This window comes from Coffea arabica, chromosome 1c (genome assembly GCF_036785885.1).
Source record: "Coffea arabica cultivar ET-39 chromosome 1c, Coffea Arabica ET-39 HiFi, whole genome shotgun sequence".
Lineage (NCBI taxonomy): Eukaryota > Viridiplantae > Streptophyta > Magnoliopsida > Gentianales > Rubiaceae > Coffea > Coffea arabica.
Window position 1 is genome coordinate 8,964,128 of NC_092310.1, and position 23,004 is coordinate 8,987,131.

Below are 23,004 nucleotides of genomic sequence, written 5' to 3' on the forward strand. Positions count from 1 at the left end.
TGCTTGCATTGCCCTAAACATCATAAAATCTTCTTAGATCTGCATTTTAAACATCAAGATTCCAGGAACATTCGACCTGGTAAACTGTCCTCAACTGATAATTTTCTCCATTGCTAATTTTAAAGTTAAAAATATTCTGGTAGGAAGACTGCAAGAATTATCATATTTATACACTTTTGTGGCAGTTAAGTGGGCCAGTAAGCACTAATTTTAAATTGAAAGTCATCACAAGCCAGGTATTAGATGCTGATATTCAAGGAGACGTAAGAATTGGCGTCAATGTTTTTTCTGTTTGACTAAAATTGTTGGAGGCAATCTACATTCTTCTAATTTAACTACGCACAGTGCTATGGTAACTAGTCGTCAGGTGATTGAATAATAAACTAAGGGTCTGTTTAATGGACATCCATTAAGATATATTTCATGTTTCATATTTTTTAAAGGGTAAAAAAATCTCAGTGGCCATTAAACTATTGTCCGGGTCAACTTTTGACCATCAAATAATTTTTTTCGTAATAAATTAGCCACTTAACTAACTAATCAATACAATTGTGGCCATTTTGTAGATTTTAACTTTTAGTGTACCAAATAATTAGAACACTCAGGGGTATTTTTGTCCACCACTAACTCGACCCTATTCCCTTGCTCTATTAAGTTCCAGCAAAACATCTCCTTTTAATTATCTTGATGGCAACAGCTGCACCCTTCCTCTTTCTAGATAAATAGTACTAAATGTATGTATTTTCACCAACTGCAAAATTCATCGAATATAATTAACACTTAATAGTCAAATTATAATGAAAAATTATTTGATGGTCAAAAGGCGATTCGATTAATAGTTTAATGGTCGCTGAGGTGTTTTGCCCTATTTTAAAATGTAAGAATAATTAGAAAAAGTAAAACAAATATAAGAGAGGTTAGGTATGATTAAATAGAAAAAATATATAAATGTAAGGGAGGATAATAATTGTTAATATGTGCATATATATACATGGTAGGTTATGTAAATTTTAGGTGTGTTAACAAGTGTTCAATAGACACCTGTTAGAAAAATCCATAAAATAATTATAGTTGACCGGCAACACAAGGTTTGCATTTCTTTTGCGACAGTGAAGTGCCTTACGCCAACATTTTGTTGTGAATTAAAAAGTACGTCCAGAGATATACGTAACTTTTCCAACTAAAGTGGTAAGATCTCCTAATAAAATGGTAAGTTTGAAGTAGTTATGAAATTTACCATTTTAGTACTAAATCTTAACATAATGAAACTCACTATATTTTTGGCTAAGCTTTGCTCATTTTAGTTGTATGTAAGTTTTTGAAGTAAATAGTAAGTTTGTCCAATGAAGTGGTAAATTGTAGAAGTTACTTTTTAACTAGTATAACTTAACATTTATCTAACAAAATTTACCATTATCGCGATTAAATTTACTAATCTAGCCGTATGTAAGTTTCTTGAGTAAAATTGTAAGTTTGTGCAATGAAGCATTAAATTTTAAAATTGAAATTTTGGACTATCTAACGGGTGCCCAGAGGGCACTTGTTAAGATATATTTCAAGTGTTATATTTTTGAAAATATAAGATTAATTAGAAAAGTAAATACATATAAGGGCGGGTAGGCAAGATTAAATAGAAAAAATATATAAATGCAAGAGAGAATAATAATTGTTAGTATGTGTGTATATATGGTGGGCTCGGTGAATGCTAGGTGTGTTAATGAGTGCCGTGTTAGAAAATCCCTTTAAATTTTTATTAGTAATTAAACTTACTATTTATCTAGCAAAACTTGCTGATTAAAATTAATAACCTAATTGTATGCAAGTTTTTCAAGTAAAATGGTAAGTTTATGCAATAAAATAATAAATTTCAAAAAGTTACCTTTTTATTTGTATAACTTACCATTTATCAAAACTATTATTGTGTTTAAACTTACTAATCTAGTTGTATGTAAGCTTCTCAAGTAAAATAGGAAGTTATGCAATGGTGTAGTTAGTTTTAATTTTTCATTTAAGTTACCTTTTCATAGCACATAGTTACCATTTATTTTCCAAAACTTACTATAACTGTTTTGAACTTGCTAATCTAGCTTTATGTAGGTTTCACAAATAAATTGGTAAGTCTATACAATAAAGTAATAAATTTTAGTAGATAATAAAATTTACCTTTTAATTAATAAGACCTGCCATTTATGTTCCAAAACTTACTATTATGGTAATTAAGTTTACTAATCTAGCTTTGCATAAGTTTCACAAATAAGTAAAATATTCATGATGAACTCATATCCATCAAAGAATATTCATGATTCCAATTAGTTGACAAAACGATTGGATTGTGATGATTGCGATTTCATATGAACCCAAAGTAAGACGAGACCTAGAGTGCGTTTGATAAAACTGAAGTTTGAAATCTAAATTTTAAAGTCGGAATCTATTAAATTATTAAATTTTTAAGTATTAAATCTAATATATTTGAGTGCATATCATATTCAATGATACGTAAATAGCTTATCACTTAATTTTGAGAGCAAGTTTTGCCTAGGAAATTCAGTGCCACTTAATTAATTCAGATATTCAATTTTTTTTTATCAAATGGTCTGAATATATTAAAGTCTGAATCCATTAAATTTAAATATTGAATTGAGTTATCAAACAAACCAAAAATCAGACAACCATTTAATAAGCACCATATGAGCAATATTTTTACTGATTTTTCTAAAAATGCCCAGTAAGCACACATTAATACACTTACTAAACTTGATATACGATGTGAATATACACATTCTCATTTATTGCATCTCCTATAGACATTTATTAATACACTTACTAAACTTAATATACCATGTGAATATACACATTCTCATTTATTGCATCTCCCATAGACATTTTACATTTAGATACATAACATGTTTCCTTCACTTTTGCAAAAAGTAAACGCTCGAGATAATCTATTGTACCTCCAATATTTAGAATCTTTTCAACTCCTATATTGAGAGGCTTTCCAAACTAACACTCGTTGCACCTCTTAAATTTGGGGTCTTTCCGAAATAACTTTAATATTGTGGAAAGATGTTCCCGGATTAACGGTACTCTTGGAAAAGGTTAACATCAAATATCACTCTTGACAAAAATAGGATGAATTACTTATTACCTTCCTATAGTTTTACATAATGTTAGATGACCTTCCTAAGATTTTAAAATAGCCACATAAGTCCTGTGATTTTATATAAAGTGAAAAATAGATAAAATACACAATTAATTACAGCATTTATATCAAATACGTTTTAAAAATGCATGTGATAAAATCTTAATATCTATATAATCCCTTTAAAGTTTGTATAAATATCCATTTTACCCCATTGTTTTTTTTTAAAACAAACCGCCACTCACGCCTAGTAGGCAGCCTCTTCCATTTTATTAAAAACAATAAAAAAAAAAAATTACACACAGAGGGGGAACCGAACCTTACCATATCCTAATTCAAAATTACAAATGCCAAGTTGGTCTAACCGCACCAAACCCTTAGATCATCTAGGTAAGCTGTGCTGCAAGTGAAACAAAACAAAAGAACCAGTTGATATAGTAAACGATGCCAAAGAATCTGCCACCATATTGCCTCCCCGGAAACAATGGGTAACCGAATGCATTAGAGAATCAAATAAACGGATCTTCCGTATAATCAAACGAATCGATGGAGGACTCAATGCTTTAAAATCCAATATATACCATAAAACCTTAGAATCCACCTCCACCATAACTCTAGACTCACCCATTAAAGCACAAATCTCCAGACCAGTACACAATGCCCTAGCCTCTACTTGCAGAGCAGAAAGATTACCATAAAATTTAGAAAAGGCGAATAACACGTCCCCGTTGGAATCCCAAAGAATGCCGCCTCCACCGCTCAATCCCGGATTACCCTGCAATGATTCATTTGTATTTAATTTAACGTAACCTACCGAAGGAGAACTCCAGGAGACCCGAGAAACTTTAAACACAGAAGGAACTTCCTGCAAGCAATTTACAACCTTCGACCAAGGGGTACCCATCGGGAAAAATACGTTAAACTTTGCTCGAAACATTATTAGCAACTCAGAGGTTATCTAGAAGACCAATTGTCGCCAATCAATAACCACTCCATCAAATTGAAACTTTATTTTGAAAATGCCAAATAAACCAAAAAAGAACCGAAGGAGTTACCCGCAATAGCCACCTCATCCTCAAATTGGTAGCCTTAAGCAACCCCAGGAAAACAACCTACCACGTACTCCCATGTTCGGACGGAAAATACCAAGTGGGCCTTGGAAATATGCTCACACTACATTTGAGGTCTCACTTTTGGCAAACGGCTGATAGATTGACTCGCTCTCCGAAGACAAGCAACAAACACACTTAGACGGACCAGCAATCCGAAACCTGAAGAGATGTTCATCTACAGGCAGTTTTTGCTTTAACAATCTCCACGTAAAAAATGAAACCTTAAGCGGCAATCCCGACTGCCAAACAAATGTGTATATCCAAGATTCCTATGGAGAACCATCTAATATTGGAATCATAAAGCAGATCTCAAATTCTCCCGACATCAACAAGGCCCAAAAAGGAGTGTTTGGATCCTCCCCTGTAGCTAGACAAACCTCCCCCAACATTTGACAAATCTCTTGCGGTACCAAGCCCTCCCACATCTGTTGGACAACACATCTTCGCCCAAGCTACCCAATGAAATCGACGACCAAACTGTGAATCACCCCAAAGGAAGTTCGCAAAAATTTGCTGAATCTGGTAGATCACACCTTTGGGAGGAGCTACACGGATAGCAAATACACCGGCATCGCTGACAAGACCGATTTAATCAAAATCACACGAGCTCCAATTGACAACCACCTTACACTCCATTGTTGTATACGTGCCACCACTGCATCAATAATATGTGTGAAATATGTTTTCCTCTTCCGGCCCACAAACATTGGGCACCCCAAATATCTAACCAAGAACTGCCTAGAAGGAAAACCCGTCAACTTATGTATTAAGCTCTTTCGAGTTGCGGGAGCCCTTGGTGAAACCAAAAAACAACTCTTTGAAACATTAACTAATTGACCCAAACACTCGTTGACTGCCCTTCTTGAATATAATAATGTAATTTGCATATGCTAAATGAGTCACAAGAGGACAATGTTGAGCCACGAAATATGAGGTGAAAGACTTGTTAAGTTGCAATGCATTCAGACCCTTTGATAACACCTCAGTAGAAATGATGAATAATGCTGGAGACAACAGATCCCCTTGCCTTAGCTCTCGAGAGGATGCGAAGAAACCACATGGCCTACAGCACCGAGAACTTACACGATGATATGATTCTCCAAACCATGTCTATCGAAATCTAAAAGAAACCAAAAGCTCGCATAACCTGTAAAAGAAACATGCAAGACACCTGGTCATAAGCTTTTGCCATGTCAAGCTTTAGGGCCACATTACCATCTTGAACTTTTTTGGAGATTGATGAAAACATCTCCTGTGCCAGCAAAATATTATCTGAAATCAACCGACCCTTGATGAATGCACTCTATTGAGGGGAGATGATTTTTCCAAAAACAGGAGCCAGCTGGGAAGCCAGTAGTTTAGAAATAATTTTGGCAATAAAATTACATAAACTTATTAGAAAAAAATCAGTAAAACCAGCGGGATTAATCACCTTAGGAATTAACGCAAACAACGTTGAGGAAAACCCAATTGGTAAACTAGCCCCAACCAAAAATTCCTAAATGAGTGAATGGCCGAAATAGTCACTCAACTATTTAAAATGGTATCCTTTGATTATCAAACTTTTTTTATGACCAAAAAGGTCACTAAACTCGCATAAGCACGCCAGCGGAGTCATTTTATCGAATTTTACCAGTGAATCATCCGGTTACATGGCTATGTAGAGTGGAGGAATATTTGTGAAGGGATAAAAATGTCCCAAAAAAATATGGCAAACCTATTTCTTCATTCCTCGCAAGTTGTAGCAAAAAAAGATGCTGATCTCTTCGTGGCTAGTTTCTCCGCCGTTCTTACATCAGAGATTCGCTTCGCCATCACTTTCTCGCGCTCTTGGGCTTCCTCCTCACTTCTCACCAACTGGGCTTTCAATTCCTCATCCTCCAGCACAAAACAAACCCTCAACCTGGGCTTCCTTCGACATCTCCGAGTTGTGCTGAATCGCTAGGCTAAAGGGGAAAACGTCAGACTATCTGCAACTAAGGAGGTGGGTTTTCGGGTTAGAAATGAGTTGACCTGGAAACAGACTTTCTGGGAACCGGCTGCGACGCCAATTCCAGCAGCCATAGATGGTGGTTTTACTTGTATCCGGTGTTGGTGAGAATCAATATACACATGGGAGGAGCCCGTTGCAAGGCTCAGATCTAAAATATCCGGTGTTGTTCAAGCTAAAATTATATAAACAAAAATGGAAAAAAAAAGGCTCAGATCTATCAAAAAATCAGGCAAAGAGGGAGGTGCCCATTGCAAATAATGCCATCAAGAGCCAAGTTACAAACCCATAAGCTCCATGTCCAAATGACAACTCAGAGAGAAAAACAAGAATCATCACAGCTTGACAACACACTAGAAGACAAAGAAGAAGATAATGACGATGGTGATGATCTTGATGCAAGGAAAGAGTTAAATAATAAGTGGAAGGGAATCTTGCATTTTACTAGAACCGTGATCTTGATGCATGGAGAAGAGTACAATTCTGCTTTATTCTTTTTCACACTAGAAGACAATTTTCCCATACCAACACAGCTTGGGAGAAAGGAAGAAACAGGTTTGTATATTTTTTTTGGACATTTTTACCCCTTCACAAATATTCCTCTACTCTACATAGCCTTGTAACCGGATCATTCACCTGTAAAAATCGGTAAAATGACTCCGCTAGCACGTTTATGTGAGCTTAGTGACCTTTTTGGGCTAAAAAATTGTTTGACGACTAAAGGGTGCCATTTTGAATAGTTAAGTGACCATTTCCGCCATTCACTCTTCCTAAATTGCTAGAGAGACCTATGGGCCAACTATCTCCCAAGTAGCCGTGAAAAGGTACCAGTGAATCCATCGGGCCGGGGCACCCTCACCCTGACCTTCTCCACCAAAAGGACTTGTACCAAAGCAGCATTATCTTTTTGATTGATTAACCTCGGAATCAATTGCAACAAAGGACCGTCATCACTCCCTTATGTTTGCTCCGCAGAAACGGCTCTCCAAAAAAACCAAATAGCCTCTTGTTGAATTTCTGACTCCTCCAACCAACTCCCATGCTCATCTTTAATCTGGTGTATGAATATTCGTAACCTTTGCTTTTTCAAAGATGCATGAAAAAACTTTGAGTTAGCATCCCTCTTCCTGAGCCATCGTATCCAAGATTTTTTATGCCAAAAAGCAGCCTCCCTATGTAAAGCCGCCCATTAGTGTTTTCTGCCTGGTCTGTAATTTGGACAGGTTTAATTCAGATGGATCTTCTTCAAGAATCAATTCCTGTTGCGGGACAGATTCTTCAACCACTCGTACCACATCAAAAATACTTCCAAAAACCTCCTTACTCCACTGCCTCAAACACTACTTTACCCGATTCATCTTCAGGAATAGCACCCTCATTTGACACCCCGTATCATCCCCATCCCAAGCATCACGAACTACCTGCAAAAAATCTGGATGAGATGGCCAAAAATTTAAAAACGCAAAGCTCCTAGGAACCTCCTCCAGGCACGGCTTAAATCTAAGCAAAAGCGGGGGGTGATCAGACCCTAGCGGATTCAGATGTAACACCGATGAAGACAGCTTGAGGTCTGCCCAAAGTTGGCTAAGCAACAATCTATCAAGTCGTTTCCAAACTCTACCCGTTCCAAATCTATTATTACACCACGAAAACTTAGAACCCGAAAATCCCGCATCTAACAGGTCCAGGGAATCAATAAACTCCTGAAAACCACTAGCTTCGTGTGCCATGAAAGGCCATCCACCCTTCTTCTCATCCGAGGACAAAATAGCATTAAAATCACCACAAACTAGCATTGGAAGCCCGGTGTCCAAATTTGAGATATCCCTCCACAATTCCTGATGCACCAATTGACCACACAAAGCATGTACAAAAACACCAATAAAAGGACATCCCAATTGTGAAGAAACAATCTTGAAAGCCAAAAATTTGCTCGATTGAGCTATTAGATTTACATCAAAATTCTCATCAAAGAACACCCAGATTCTACCCTCAGAATTCGCAAATGCCTTGTGAAACCTTAACTTACCTCTATACAACTCAAGATTGGACACATCGATTAAAGGTTCACTTAACGAAACAAGAAAAACCATGTAATTGCCTTAGTTTACGTAATCGTGTCAAAGCAATCGACTTTTGCATCCCTCTTACATCCCAAAAAAGGGCCTTAATCATTTATAGGAACGAACAAGAGAAGCTTGAGAAGGCGAAGTTACCTTTTTTAGAGACCTTTTGCTCCAAAACATTTTCCAGTCATCAGGATTTTTTAAACCATCGAGTCGCCAGCGGAGCATCTCTATGGATTCGTGGGGGGCCTTGCGCGGTGATAAGTTCATGTTATTATTCAAATGTTGCTCAAGTTGCAACACATTAACGTCTTCCACATCCTTAGGTCCCTCTTCCAACACCCGATCGGCCGTAGCATCCAAAATGCTTTCAGCTGCCTTCAAAACAACCCCATCTACTATTGCCTCTATACTCCCGAGGACTGCCCCAGCCAAGCCCTGACCATTCAACGAGCTAGTAGTGTTTGCGAACGTCTGAAAATAAGGAAATTTCATCACTGACATCCTATCCCCAGCAACTACAGCTTTATCAGAAACTGCTACCCTCGAGAGCGGAGGCAAATACTAATGGGATACATCAGAAACTGCTACCCAGCACCGTCATTAGCTTGCATCCCTGCTCCCCTAAGCTGCACCGACAACATGTTACCATCCACCGTAGCAGCAGCAATGTCATCATCAGCCATCCTACTTCTCTAGATGACAACCGCAAACTGTCACCCTCCTCCGCAGCAGCTCCGACATTCTTCTTTTCCACCGTTATGGCCACACCCTCCAACGTCGCTGCAACATTCTCATGTATCCCATTAGTATTTTGCCTCCGCTCTCGGCAATACAGCCGCCTCACGCAACCCCAGGTTCTTAACCCAACACTTAGATTCCTCGTGCCCCTGTCGAAAACCGCAAGAGCACTACTTTGGGAGCTCCTTCGGTTCCAATACCTGCCAGAATCCCTCCTTCTCCCCCGTTCAAATCCCAACTCAAACTCTACTGAGGAGAGGCTTCAGCAAATCAACTTCAACGCAGACCCTCGTGATGCTTGGCCGAGATAGCGAACTCGTTGCCGCATCCATGAATAATGACCGACCCAAAATTGACACAATATGGAACAGACATGCCTTGTTAAAGTAATGAATCGGTAGTTTCGGCAGGGAAAACCAAACCGGGGCAAGTGACGGCTCTTTATCAACGTGAAACGAGGTCATCCATTTGAACACACGCATCCGGCAGCCAAGCACGTACCAAATGTTTCTACCCCAGACCGGACCAGTGCAAGCTAGAAAGGAGAGGTGACCCTACCCAAATCCACAGGCGAAAAAACAATTGCAGGCTCCCTCCTTCTGGTCGTTTTATCAATCAGCAAATTGAATGAAGTGTGGTCGTTGACGAAAACAGTGAAGAGAATGGCTTCGATTGGAAAGAAGGAATCGAAGATTTGGGATGCCCTTCAATAGGCGGCTGAAGGGCGGCTGAGGGTGCCATAATGGCAAACGAGTCCGAGAACGACAAAATCCTAGAAAGCCACTAGTGAAGGAATTTTTTCACGTCTATCCCCTTGTGATTTTTTTTTATTTATTCACTTAATCTCCATATGCTTATATAAATAAGGTGGTTAAGTCATCAATTGATTTAGTATTTAAGTAAGAGCACTATTGGTGTTTCAACTAACAATATTACATAGCCTATTTTTTGTCAAATTTTCACTCTACAAAAATCATAGTGGACATTTTGAAATATTAGAGGAGTCATGTGATAATAGATGAATCATAAGGGGGTTATATGTAATTTACTCATAAAAATATAAATAGAGAAATATGTGGGGCTAGAACAAAGGAAAACATCATAAAGTTTTCATTTTTCTACTCTCTTAAATTATTGGCTTTGGCCCTTAATAGCCATCAACTTAACAAGAACTTAATAGCTAAAGTTGATAAAATGTTCATTGATTTACAACATCTGAAACTTAGTTGGTATTTTAAACTATTAATAGTCAAGTTCTTAGTTAAGGTCAATTGTTTTGGTCGCTGTAAACAAAAATTCAAGATTTTAAAAGTATATGCAAGCAATTGAGTACACTATACAAATAATTGTTTTAGTTGGTGTAACCTTCACAAGGTCAAATAAACTCGTAAAGTGATCGTTTAATGATTATGGAAAATCGATTCAAAACATATCATACATCATTTGAGGAAGTTTTTCGTCCTTCACTTTTAAGATATTAATTTTACGTCTCTTATAAATTCAAGTTAATAAAATTTACTCCCAAATCTGATTTTTGTCTAGTTTTTATTCTAAAATCACCACTTTACTCACTTATGATCATTTTTTAGGAGCATAAAAATGAATATGAGTTGGTTCAGATCTTACTTTTTTAAGAGAAAAATGTATTTAGTACAGGGTAGATTCAATTCTTTTTTTTAAAGGAAACAATGAGAATGGATCAGGTCATTTGTTTAACTACAAATAGTATCTAATCTTTTTTGTCCTAAAAAATGATCATATGTGAGTCACACGATGGATTCAGGACAAAAAGTGGTTGGAAACCTAGGTTGGAACCAAATTTTACTGGCATAAATTTGTAAATGACGTAAAATTAATATTTAAAAATAAAGGACGAAAAATTCATTTGACAAAATATGAGGGATAGTTTAAATAATTTTTTCTAATCATTATGTAGAAACAAATTACCAGCTGTACTAAAAGAATTATGATACTAACTTCTGACTTAGCAAAATTGGTAGTAACCAATTACATGAAGAACTTATCAACCATTTTGTACATGACCCTGAAATTTTGTCGGCAATCATTGAGATCAAACAACTGAGTGAACATCTCTGTTGATCCAGGCATCCCATCAAACATTTAAGTGAAATGTGCTAAAAAAAGGGTAAATTAACAAGCATTACATCTCAATTGATCCGAGTTTTCCAAATCTGCTTTTAGTTTTCCAACTACTAGTCGAATATTTGTGCACATATTGGCATCTCCTAGGTGTCTGTTGCCTAGAAGAAATTCTTTTCTCGTCCATGTTATGCCATTTAGGGATAGCAATAGGTAGGGCAGAATCCAATACCTATAGGTATCCGACTCGATGGTTAATCTGATTAGACGATCGATGGATTATTTGTTAGGGTTTGGTATTGTTAAGGAGTTATCGACGGGTAATCTAATAGGATTTGGCAAGAGGACCCAATATATATGTACACACACATATACTTAGGTACCAATTTTATAGTTTGATGACAAGTTTCTTAATCTTATAACCTAATAGCATGTAACCCAACTCCAACACAAACGAACGCAATTACTATTAAAAACAAAATAGTATTGGTTTAACCCTTTATTAAATGTTGGATTTTTCTCATGCAAGCTCTTTGGCTTTACCCAAGTTTAAAACTCAATGTTGTGACGACCCCACCTCCCCCTAAGGCGTACCAAAGGGTTCGGCGGATCGCCTGCCCAGCTCTCGCCAGGACTCACTCACTATGGAACTCGAATCATGTATATACATCCATAGACAATAGATGCTCAAGTAAAAGATAAGAAACTTCTACACACCAGAAGTTTTCAAAGTTTTTACCATTCAAGTACAACCATCGAATATACAAGGGTTCTCATTCCTCATACAACCAGCCCGTGCCAAGCACTAGGGCGAGAACCATTACAAGGCCAAAGAACTAGATCAACTAGACTATACCGAACGCTCGTCCTTGCTCGCCTTCCCCTGCTAAGGAAAACAATTGACGTGGTATGAGCTAAAAAGCCCAGTGAGGTTCTATATATATAAACAAGTAATTAAACAAGGAACAGTAGTCATGTAATAATAATTAATCCAGAAAACATGTCCAATATAAAGCAATGATAATGCATTCATTAAAAGGATACGGGCTCCCAAGGAGCTCTTTGTTCGTTCGTTCGTTCCCCTGACATTTCCCCTTATTCCTCCAATTATTTGAAAATTTCCTTTTTGAGAAGTAAAACCCTCGTGCCTGCGTTCGTTCATTCATCCCTTTCCGGACGTTGGCCGGACTCCACCCATCCGGACGTTGGCCGGACTCCACCTACCCGGACATGGCCGGTCTACAAGGTAATACTCGAGTATACCAAATTCACCCAGGTTCCTAATCGCTCGACCGAGTCCGCTTCTGGCTCGAGACGACCGGTAACAAGGGCAAGGGCCCAGTTCAGCCAAAAGGCTTACATTCATGCGCAACTAGTATTTCAACATTTAATCACCGAAAATTTCATATTTATTTAGGTCGAGTGCGATAAAGTACACACTCACCTAGCAAAAGTTCATTTTAAAAATCATAGAAAACAAGTAACATGTAATCAAATAGTCACAAATAACCACATAGATCCAACAATCCACATAGTCATAGGAACAAAACGTATATAGAACACTCACCTATTTACGCACAACAACGTGCAAAATATCCTTCCGGATATTATCTTTAGTCACAGAGAAAACCTAAGATTAAATGAAAAGAATATTACCACTCATTTGTCACAACCAATTAGGTGCAATCAAAGAGACTCGTCGCATGATGAGTAGAACGTATAAAAAGACTTTAAAGTGGAACGTGGACATTTGGACTCGTGGATAAAAATAACTAGGGTTTCATAGACCACACATAAAACCAACTCAAAAGGGTTATAAAATTTTCTAATGGAAACACTTGAACTAAAGACAAATCAAAATCCAACTAGATAGACTAGGAAATACCATTTTCGGAATCGTTTATGTGGTTGAAACTTATCTTATATTCAAGTAAATATTATAGACTAATTGTCTTAATGAAATTCATGAAAAAGAGAGGACAAAATACTCAAGAAAATCCTAAACTACTCCTCTTTATTTGGTAAGAGTAAGTAAACATTTGGAGTTTCCAATTGAAGAAGGATCATGTTTTTAAGATGGAAAAACGGTCATAGTATTTTACAAGTTCAAATAAACCTTAGCTTTCGGGCGAAAATTTGGGCAGCATGCCCTTTGTGTTTACCTAATTTTCCAGCCATTTTGGCTTCATTATTTTTCCTCAACCACAACCCAACATCACACATAAGCAATTCAAGTCAAGAGCCGTTCCATAGGCTCACAATATCATAAGAATAAGAAATACAGAAATAACAAGTGCAGAAATTCAATTTAGCAAAAGACAGATTTGATGTATGAAAGCGCAAATAACTTATCCGAGGCTACGCTTATCGGATTAAGACGTAACTTATGCCGTTTCGAAGCTAAGACACAGGGCTACAATGTTCATGAAGGTCACTTAGTCCAGTTTCTAATGTAACTTGGTCAAATTCTCAAATTACTAAACCAGAAATCAATTCGTCGGCTGTTTAAATGCATTACACTGTAATGGACATATCTCAGAGTACACAAGTCCGAATCAGGTTTTCTTAGAGGCATTTGAAAGATAATTCAGAATACTACAACTTTCATGTTTTGGCCATAAGCTAAATCAGAATGAATACTAGTCAAAAAACGTGATAAACTGGACTTAACTGATGAAACGGACTGCTGGGAAATTTTTAAAATAGTGAGGGTATTTTGGACTTTTCACATCCTACATTGCTCCGATTGAGCTGAAATTTTATAGGCACCTATAAAACACCATTCTCTACAACTTTTCTTCTTTGACCTAAGGCCAATTCGGCCTCTAAGATAAGGCTACAAAACCGGACAGAAGTGAAACATGAAATTCCAGAAATCTGGAATTCTTATAATCAATTGCTAACTTCTTTGTTTTTGGCTTGCTTCACCATCTTAACTTCCCATATTAAACTTTAAACATCAAAGCCCCAAATTTTAAGCACTATAAAAATCATAGGAAAGCTGAAAAATATTCCAATAAAATGAAAAATCATGACCCAAGCCTCTATTTCGCCACATACCTCAATAACTCAACCATATGTGACATATTTAGCAACTAATCGTGAATTTAATCGGAGAGTCAAGGTTCCAGCATGTATACCTTTCCAAGGAGACTAGAAACAAGTGTTCAAGGCCTTTGTTCCTCAAGAAAATTACACCGGTAGGTAGCCTTTGTGCTAGATAACAACTTAATCGGAGTAGATTTGCGCGAATAGAAGAAACTTTTCAAGATTTGGAGAAGAAATGAAGGAGAATGAGATGAACTCTCTTTGTCTCTCTCTCTCTCTCTCTTATTTCGGCCAAGATGCAGAATTAATGAAGGAAATTAAGCTAAGCTTGTGTTATAAGAAGGTTGGAAAGCTAAGGATTAATTCTAGCCACAAGTTTGGCTAACACTTGGACTAATCTTGACCACAAATTTTTCTCTCTCTTGTTGCATTTCTAACCTCTAATTTTCGGCCAATAGGAGGGCTAAGAGGGGGAAGATATTTTGCTCCATTAATGATAAACTTGTATGGCAAGAAAGTGGTGATCAAGTGGTGGTTCAATCGGTAGTGCGCGGGACCCGCCGGTTCGCGCCGTTTTTCTTAAAACTCACGTACTAGGGTTTTTACTTTCCATTTACTAACCTTATCTCATGGCTACTACTCACATATTATTTCTCATTTAAAAGTCACTTTTAATCATCAAATTGATCCTCGGCCAGAACCGAAAATTCATCCGGCGGAAAAATCGAAAAACCCTAATTTTGCTCAAGTCATGAAACCGAAGCGGAAAACCCTATTTTCTAGGTTCATCTGCACTTATAGTTGAACAATTAGATAGTAGAGCTTTAATAAATAATAATTTTCAAATAAAAGGCATTTTTGAGGAAAAAAAATGTAGAAAATTTACGGGTCCTCACAAATGTAATGTATTAATTTAACATGATATATATACATATATATTTTTAGTTTGATAAAAGTTAATTTTTCCTTTTCGAACTATTCAACTTAGTAAGTTGAGGGTACTCGATGAATGATCCGAATCCATGAGTAAGAGGGTTTGGTAATGGCAATTAAAACCCATATGGTTATCCAATTGGGTTTGATAAAATACTTAGACATATAGGTTAGGGTTTGATAAGAGAGATTTTCAAGGTTACCCGACCTGCTGCCATGACTAATGTCATTTACTTTACTTAGGACTATCAATGGAGTCGGACCAACTCGAACTTGGCTTGCTCAGATCAAGAAAAATTTCGATAAGCCTAACCTTTCATTGAGTTGGGCTAAGTTTGGACCTAAATATTATGTCTGAATTAAATATGAGCCAAGTTTGGACATTATTAGGTTCAAATCTGATGTAGTTCCAGTCCTTTAATCTGCATCTATATATATAATTATATATAATATATTCAAAGTTTAATATATATATATATATCTAAATATATAACACTAATACTTTATAATTTTGAGTTATGTGTCAAAACATGTTAATATATATAAGAAATATTAAATATACAAAATTATGTCAAAAGATTCAGAAGGAAATCTTAGAACAAGCAAATTGAGGACCTTTGAAGATGTATTGATTGCTGATTATGTTTTATTACTATTTTCCATATATTTTGAACTAATTGTATATATTATTGTTGAAAAATTCTTGGTTTATATATTTTTTGATGAACTATTACTGGTCCATATATAGTTTTAATAATGAGGTCCTGTGTGTGACGCCCCGCAAGAAGGAGGTTTTCCTTTGGTAGAAATCTTTGTTGGACGAGTGGAGTAAAACAGTTTTTCAACTCGGATAAGAAACGAAAAAATTTTGGAAAAAGGAAAGGGCCAAATCCGGCCGGAAATCCGGCCAGAAACCGGCCGGATAGCTGGCCGGATTGCCTTGCAATTTTGAAAAAAAAATGGTTCAGTCTCGGCCTCATATCCGGCCAGGAATCCGGCCGGGAATCCGGCCAGAAAGTGGCCGGATTCTGACGTGGCACAGCCGGTCAGCAGCTTTGACCGGCTGTTTCCTTGATAAATATCTTGTTTTGGCTGCTTTTGCTCTTCATTTTTGCCCCTGCTCAACCGAGCTTCATAGAGAGAAAACTCTCAAATTTCCTAATTTCAATCTTTGCAAATATCTTGGGTTTCAACCGATGGTTTTGGAAGCTACTTCACACAAGGGTTTGCTATGGTGGATTAAAGCTTGTGATGGATGGATTTTTGAAGGGAAGCTCTAGGTTGATAGCTCTCTTGAATTTGAGGTGAGTTGAATAAACAAGTTTCCTTTGGTTCTAATATTGGTTAATTAGTGGTTTGTAGTGGCCATGTGTATTATTTTGTGGAGTATTTCATGGGTTTGAGATAAGTTGGTCCAATTTCTGATTTATTGGATATTTTTCTGATTTACTATGATTATGGTTAGTTGGCTTGAATTGATGGATTGAAATGGTGTTAAATGAAGTGATTGTGCGTTAATTGTGATCGTTTGCGGAAAATTTACGTTTATGGTATAATTTCTGGTTTTAGGGTTTCAATTTGGGAATTTTTTCAAGGTTGGCTTATGAGCTTCTAATTGGCTCAATTGAGGGGTATTAAGGCCCTAATTGGATATGTTTTATCGTTTGTGAATTGTATGAGCAATTGTGGTTAATTGCTATGTGATTGGGTTTGTTTGTAGGTTGGAAAAATAAAGGAATTAAGGGGAAATGCTGTCCGATTTTGGATAGCGTTGGTTGCTTTGAGTTAAGTTAAACGGCTTGGACTTGAACGATGAAATTGGCTATATTGGACGAGGATTGTGAGCCGTGGAGGTGAGTGACCTCAAACGATTTCCAACGTTACCTTTGAAATGTTTCTTGCATCGTTTCTTTGATTGCATATCCCGTGTGCCGGCATATAAGTTCTTGACATGTTTTGACTCAAATGAGTACTTGGAATTCGTGTGCTGGACCCCAACGTCTCCTCCACCGTTTAATGTTCCTGTAGAGCACCAATGGGCTCTTTCTCAATGTTCAATGTTCAATGTAAAGTGTTTAATGTTTAATGATTGTTTGGAGCGTTGGACGTCTAAGTACCATGATTTCACTGGCTCACGAGAGAAATGAAAGTGCATTGATTATTGAATCATGACATTATCGAAATGAATGTTTGTGAAACTGATTTGATAATTGATTTTATTGGTTACTCGCTGAGCTTCTAGCTCACCCCAAAATGTTTTATTCCCCTCCACAGGACTCAAGGCAAAGCGAAGGCTTGTAGTGCTTATTCATGCGAGTGGATAGATTATCTTGTGTACAGTTTGAATTTGGATTTCCTGTTGTGTAATAGTTCATATTAGGGATTGTATTGAACGTTTGGAATTGATTGGATGTGTAATGGTCTAGTGTTGGACTTCCCATGGATCAGAGTGGCGCAGCGGATGCGTGGACGCTTCGCTCTCGACGTGTAATCATTGGTTAAGTTGATATATATTTGAGTTTTATATTGTAATTTGTTCGAGGACTGTAGTGTTTGACCGAGTCCTGGCGAGAGCTGGGCAGGCGGCCCGCCGAACCCTCTGGTACGCCTTAGGGGGAGGTGGGGTCGTTACACTGTGGATGTTAAATTAGCTTTAGAACATAATAGTTATAGTAATTATATTAAGAAAATTAAGAAGCAATAAATGAGTTTTGGCTAAACTCTATTTAGACTCACAACTTCAATATTTTGTGAGTCAAGTATGAACTTCACATTTATTAATCCAAAACTCATAACCCGAAATTTGAAAATGGTACTAACTGTATGAGCTGAATCTGGACTTATAAAATCCAGATTCAATCGGGCCTAACTTCACCCATTAGCCGATGCAGCAATATCTAAATGTTTTTCAAGCCTCGACTTAAGACTGCTAGAAAATGTTTGAGGTAGTTCATGATGATGGAGAGAGAGGCCTTCACCCACAATGACCGTAACTTTGAAGGTTGGAATTGGCCTTGTTTGAAGAGTAGAGTAATCAAATTTTCCTCTTCCCACACCTCATCCAATGCTTGCACCTTTACGGATGGTTTTAGGTTCTTTTGTTCTTTGGACTAGATTTATGAACATGATTCTGATTTACCACTATTCTGCGTGGAATGCTGCCATTCCATTCATGCCAAAGATTTCTCTTACCTATATTTGCTTCACATATCGTCTGTGCACACATATAAAGTTATCAATTTACATAGGCACTGCGAGAAGTCATACAGCAATACTATAACATCTACATGCACCATCAGCAAAAGATTTTATTTTCAATTCAAACATGTACATCATACATAGAGTCAGCAATTATCAGTGTTTTGATTGGAGTTATTAAAATGTCTTTAGGAACAAATGTTTAGCCAAGGAAAGTCAATAACTTTTTTATTCTTGTCAAGAAGAACTCGATAGGATTAGGATTGTCCGAACATATAAATGTACATTATGTACCTTGTCTTGAATATTACTCCTAGAACATGCAGTTTAGGCACATAGTCAGAAGGAAGCTTGTACAATGCATAGCTACAAGTAAACAAAAACAGGAATGGCAAGCAGCTATCCACCAGGAAGACATTCAAGACTAGCAGAAATTGATAAGTGCCTACAAAGATCTTAATCTTCTTCAGAAAGATACATAAACAACTCATCCGTTGCTGAGGATAATTGAAAAAAAAAGGAAACAAAAAGACATATGCACCACTTTCAAGTATACACATGTAACAAGAGATGCATAGAGGGAAACCTTTATGGTAGGAAGCCCTTTGACTGCTCCTACCGTAGGAAACCATGCAGAACTGGACACGTGTATTTGGTCCAAAAGCACCAAATGGAGCCGTCATGTGGCAATGGTAACACGCGTGGAGAAGGATGGAACGAACGCTGATGTCCAACCAATAAACTACTAACTATTTATGAGCATTTTACTTTTAATCAATTAATTTATATTAAATACATAAATGTATATAAGTGAAATTCAAAAAGTGTTACACTAATATTATTATGAAAGGAAAACTAGTAGGTTTTGTATTTAACATAAATTAAATACGTAAAAGTAAAAAAAGAAATTACCCACTTTTTACTAGCTCTTTACGAGTTTCTTCTATTATATGAATAAAGTACTTGCTATTTATAGGCATTTTACTCTGAATCATATAATTTATGTTAAATACATAACTATTTGTAAGTAAAATTTAAAAAGTAATATACTAATTTTTTTATGAAAGGAAAACTAGTAGGTTTTGTATTTAACATAAATTAAATACGTGAAAGTAAAAAAGAAATTACCCACTTTTTACTAGCTCTTTACGGGTTTCTTTTATTATATGAATAAAGTACTAGCTATTTATAGGCATTTTACTCTGAAACATATAATTTATGTTAAATACATAAATGTTTGTAAGTAAAATTTATGTCAAAGGGCTTCCCAACAATTATTTCATTGTTTCCCCACCGCTTTATGTAAGGATCGAAGACAACCTAAGAGGGGGTGAATTAGGTAGTTGAAAAAACTGACCAAGTTGTGAGTCACTTTTTGAGTACTTGCCCTCTTTTTCTAAAAGACTGTACAATGGAGCAATTGATGAGAAAGCACAATTGCTTGTGAGTAGAAGAGATGAGTAATTTATATATCAAGACAGTAAGTAAAAGAGATAGAGTATCAAACCAAATACCAAACTCTTGAGTTTGAATATCACTTTATAGAGCAAGATTCTTCAAGTTGATCAACTTACAACTAATTTTTTGTATACAAAGGAAGGATCACTTCCTATTTACCCCAAACCACACTTGGTCAAGCAAGGAAGTTTTACTATCACTCGGATAACCCTCACAAAACTACACTATTGAAGTAATTGAATCACACTAGAAAAGTTTATCGAAAATTACACAACTAAGAGTACAAATTTTCTTTGAAGAGTATTTTCACACTAAAATCACTCTAGATTTCTTGTAGTCTCAATGTGCAAAGTTGCTTTGAAGTGGTTGATTTTGTTCGATTTATATGGGACCAAAAAGTTCCTCAATTAATGCGTCCAACGGATAGAATGCAGCTGAAGAGTCAACTAACCGTTGGTAGTGTCGGACGTCCGGTAGACCAACTTCTTACGTCCGAACGTAGACAGTGAGCTCAAGAAATTTTCTTGAATTATTTCGGATGTCCAATACCTTTAATATATGCGTCTGAAGGTAGGAAGTGAAACTGAGAATTTTTCTTCAATTCTTTTAGGACGTATGGTGCCTCCAAGGCTTTGCGTCCGAAGTGTCGCAACACTTGTCGGACATTGGGTGCTCTGATGATGTGCGTATGATCGAGGTCAGTGAGGTTAGAGGGAATGACACAATATCTTCGGACGTCCGAGGGTGAAGTTCTTCATGCGTCCGAAGTTACGCAAAGGTTGTCAGACGTCTGATCCAGTCTTCTTGTGCGTCCGACAGCAGTTTCAGCATCATTTGTGCTTCTTTGAACCTGTTTTGCTCTATTTCTGAAAGCATCTATTTAGAGAACACTAGTAACATTCATTTATTTTGTAATCATCAAAAGCTACACACTGAAATAAACAATCTCCCCTTTTTTATGATGACAAAACAATGGTTTGAGGAAAATAATTGGGGCACAACTTCCCATTACTTGATGCATCCAAAGAGTGGATACTAATAATGTCCTCTCACATATAGATTACTATCCATTGACACTCCCCCTTAGAATGACTCTCTCTCACGTATAGATTACATATCCATTTCTCCCCCTTTTTGTCATCATTGAATCAACCAGAATCCAGTATCCGATACACATAATTAATATTTTCAGCAATATTAGAAGCCAAAACTATCAACAATTATCAGCAATATTATCAACACTTATCAGTAAAATCAGAAGCCAAAACACAGCATCATCAATATTGGCACTTGTCAATAGCAATCATTCATCCAGTCAATATCAGAAATCAGAGGTCAAATTGAATTAAACAGCATTCATCCAAAAATCAGGGATAATCCACAAAAGCAACATTCATTCGAAACATAAAAGATAACCAAATAGTTTTACAGACCAGCAGAGGAAGGAAAATAGAATTCTTAATACAGAACACACGAAATGTTTAAAATGCAAGAGATGCCAAAAGCCTATTACGAACTACCATTCTAGTCATGAAGTGCATTTGCCTAGAAGTGTCTAAATGGTAATCTTGGACGATCCAGGCCTCCTCCTTGTTAGGCGAAACTAAGCAGGATCCACTTCTTCCTCTTCAGTGTCCTCATCATCATCCTCTTCAGTTTCTTCTTCAGTTGCTGGAGCTTTTTCCTTGTCCTGTGGCTGAGAACTGGAGGCAAGGTACTCTGGAGTAGTTTAAGTAGTTGGCTCAATTTTAGTTTCCTTTTGGTGTGCATTCACATTATCTTGAGGAATGGGAGGCACAAGCAGATTCCTTTTATCAATGAAAGTGGCTTGTTGTTCGGATGACATGGTCATCATCAGACCATTTTCCAGGAGTAGGATGTGTTATTTAAGATCCTCAAACAAAGAAATGACATCAGAATTGGATGAAGAGGATTTAATGGCTGACTTTCTAGGATGGATAGTAAAGGGTGAGACAAACATGGACTAATCTCGAGGAGTCCAAGGGGTAACAGGAATTTCATGAAAATTCTTTCTCCTAGACTCCGAAATAGTTTCCTTGTAGCACTAATGACTCTAAAAAAATTTCAGATTTTTTCTTTCAAAATAAGTCTTGGAGAAAACAGTTGATACACTTTCTTTTGGTGATTTTCTAGTAAAGGAAATTTCAAGATGAGCAAAGATAGAAGTAAAAAATTTTTCATAGGAAAGTTTTGTACGGCTATCAGTGCTGATTTTGAGTAGAAATTTGCACATAGCAAAGCCAAAATCAATTCTGATTTTCTCAAGAAAGCAATAGAACACATAAAACTCCATTTTGTTGGTATCAGTCCTATGACCATCACTAGGGACCAACAGATTCGAAATTATGAAAAAAATGATCAAGTTCTGAGGATTGAGACCCTCCAATCTTACCTCAGCAGGAGTATTAAAATGAGTTTGAAAATAAGTCATCAATTTAGCAACATGAAAATAATGATATGCAGAAGAAAATTCTTCATATGGAAAGAAGTTTACAATTTTTTCTTAAAACCATCTTCAATTTTGGTTTCCAGAACAGTGTTGACAATGTCAGAGTTCAACTCTATGTTAACAGAGTTGACACGTAAAACTAGATCAGTGTGTGATCTACCCTTCCTAAGGTTGGCAAAGAATTGATGAAGCATATCAGGATACTATGTGTTTGGAATGGTCAGAAAATGAGTCCATTTTTGGAATTCAAAAAGCTTAAGAACTGGTTCAAGATCAAGCTTACGAAATTCGTAAGGGATGATAGTCCTCCGAGTAATGAAACCTTTCTACGAGATCCATTCGAACCTCTCCCTGGCATCATCATCAATGAACTTGGGTAAGGGGATAGGTTCCTCTGCAGTTTGAGCCTCAAGTTGCTCTTTGGCAGGACGCTTTCTCTTTCCACTGTGTTGATTGGTTGGCATAGTATTCTGGACATCAGACCTTGTCCTTGGTGACTTCCTGGTAGAAGGTTCAGCAGTTTGCTGGTCCCCAGCATTTTTCTCTGCAGCCTGCTGTTTCTCACTTTGCTCAACAGAAGGATCAGCAGTTTGCTTTTCCTTAGTTTGAGCAATCCCCTTCCTTTTAGCGGACCTTTTTCCCTTTTTATTGTGAGATTCCGTCACATTTCTGGGTGATTTCGTGATGGATGCATTAGCATTGGTGGGCTGCTCCAGGTCTTCTTCACTATCATTGACTGGATGCTC

At 36.9% G+C, this 23,004-nt stretch overlaps 1 long non-coding RNA gene across 1 annotated transcript; it reads right to left on the minus strand.

Moving 5' to 3' along the window:
- Positions 1–3,437: 3,437 nt before the first annotated feature.
- Positions 3,438–8,439, minus strand: LOC113713594 (uncharacterized). The gene is made up of 2 exons (XR_011817256.1): positions 5,687–8,439; positions 3,438–5,596 (listed from the first exon to the last, which is right to left on the minus strand). It is a non-coding gene; the product is annotated as an uncharacterized lncRNA (long non-coding RNA).
- Positions 8,440–23,004: the final 14,565 nt, after the last annotated feature.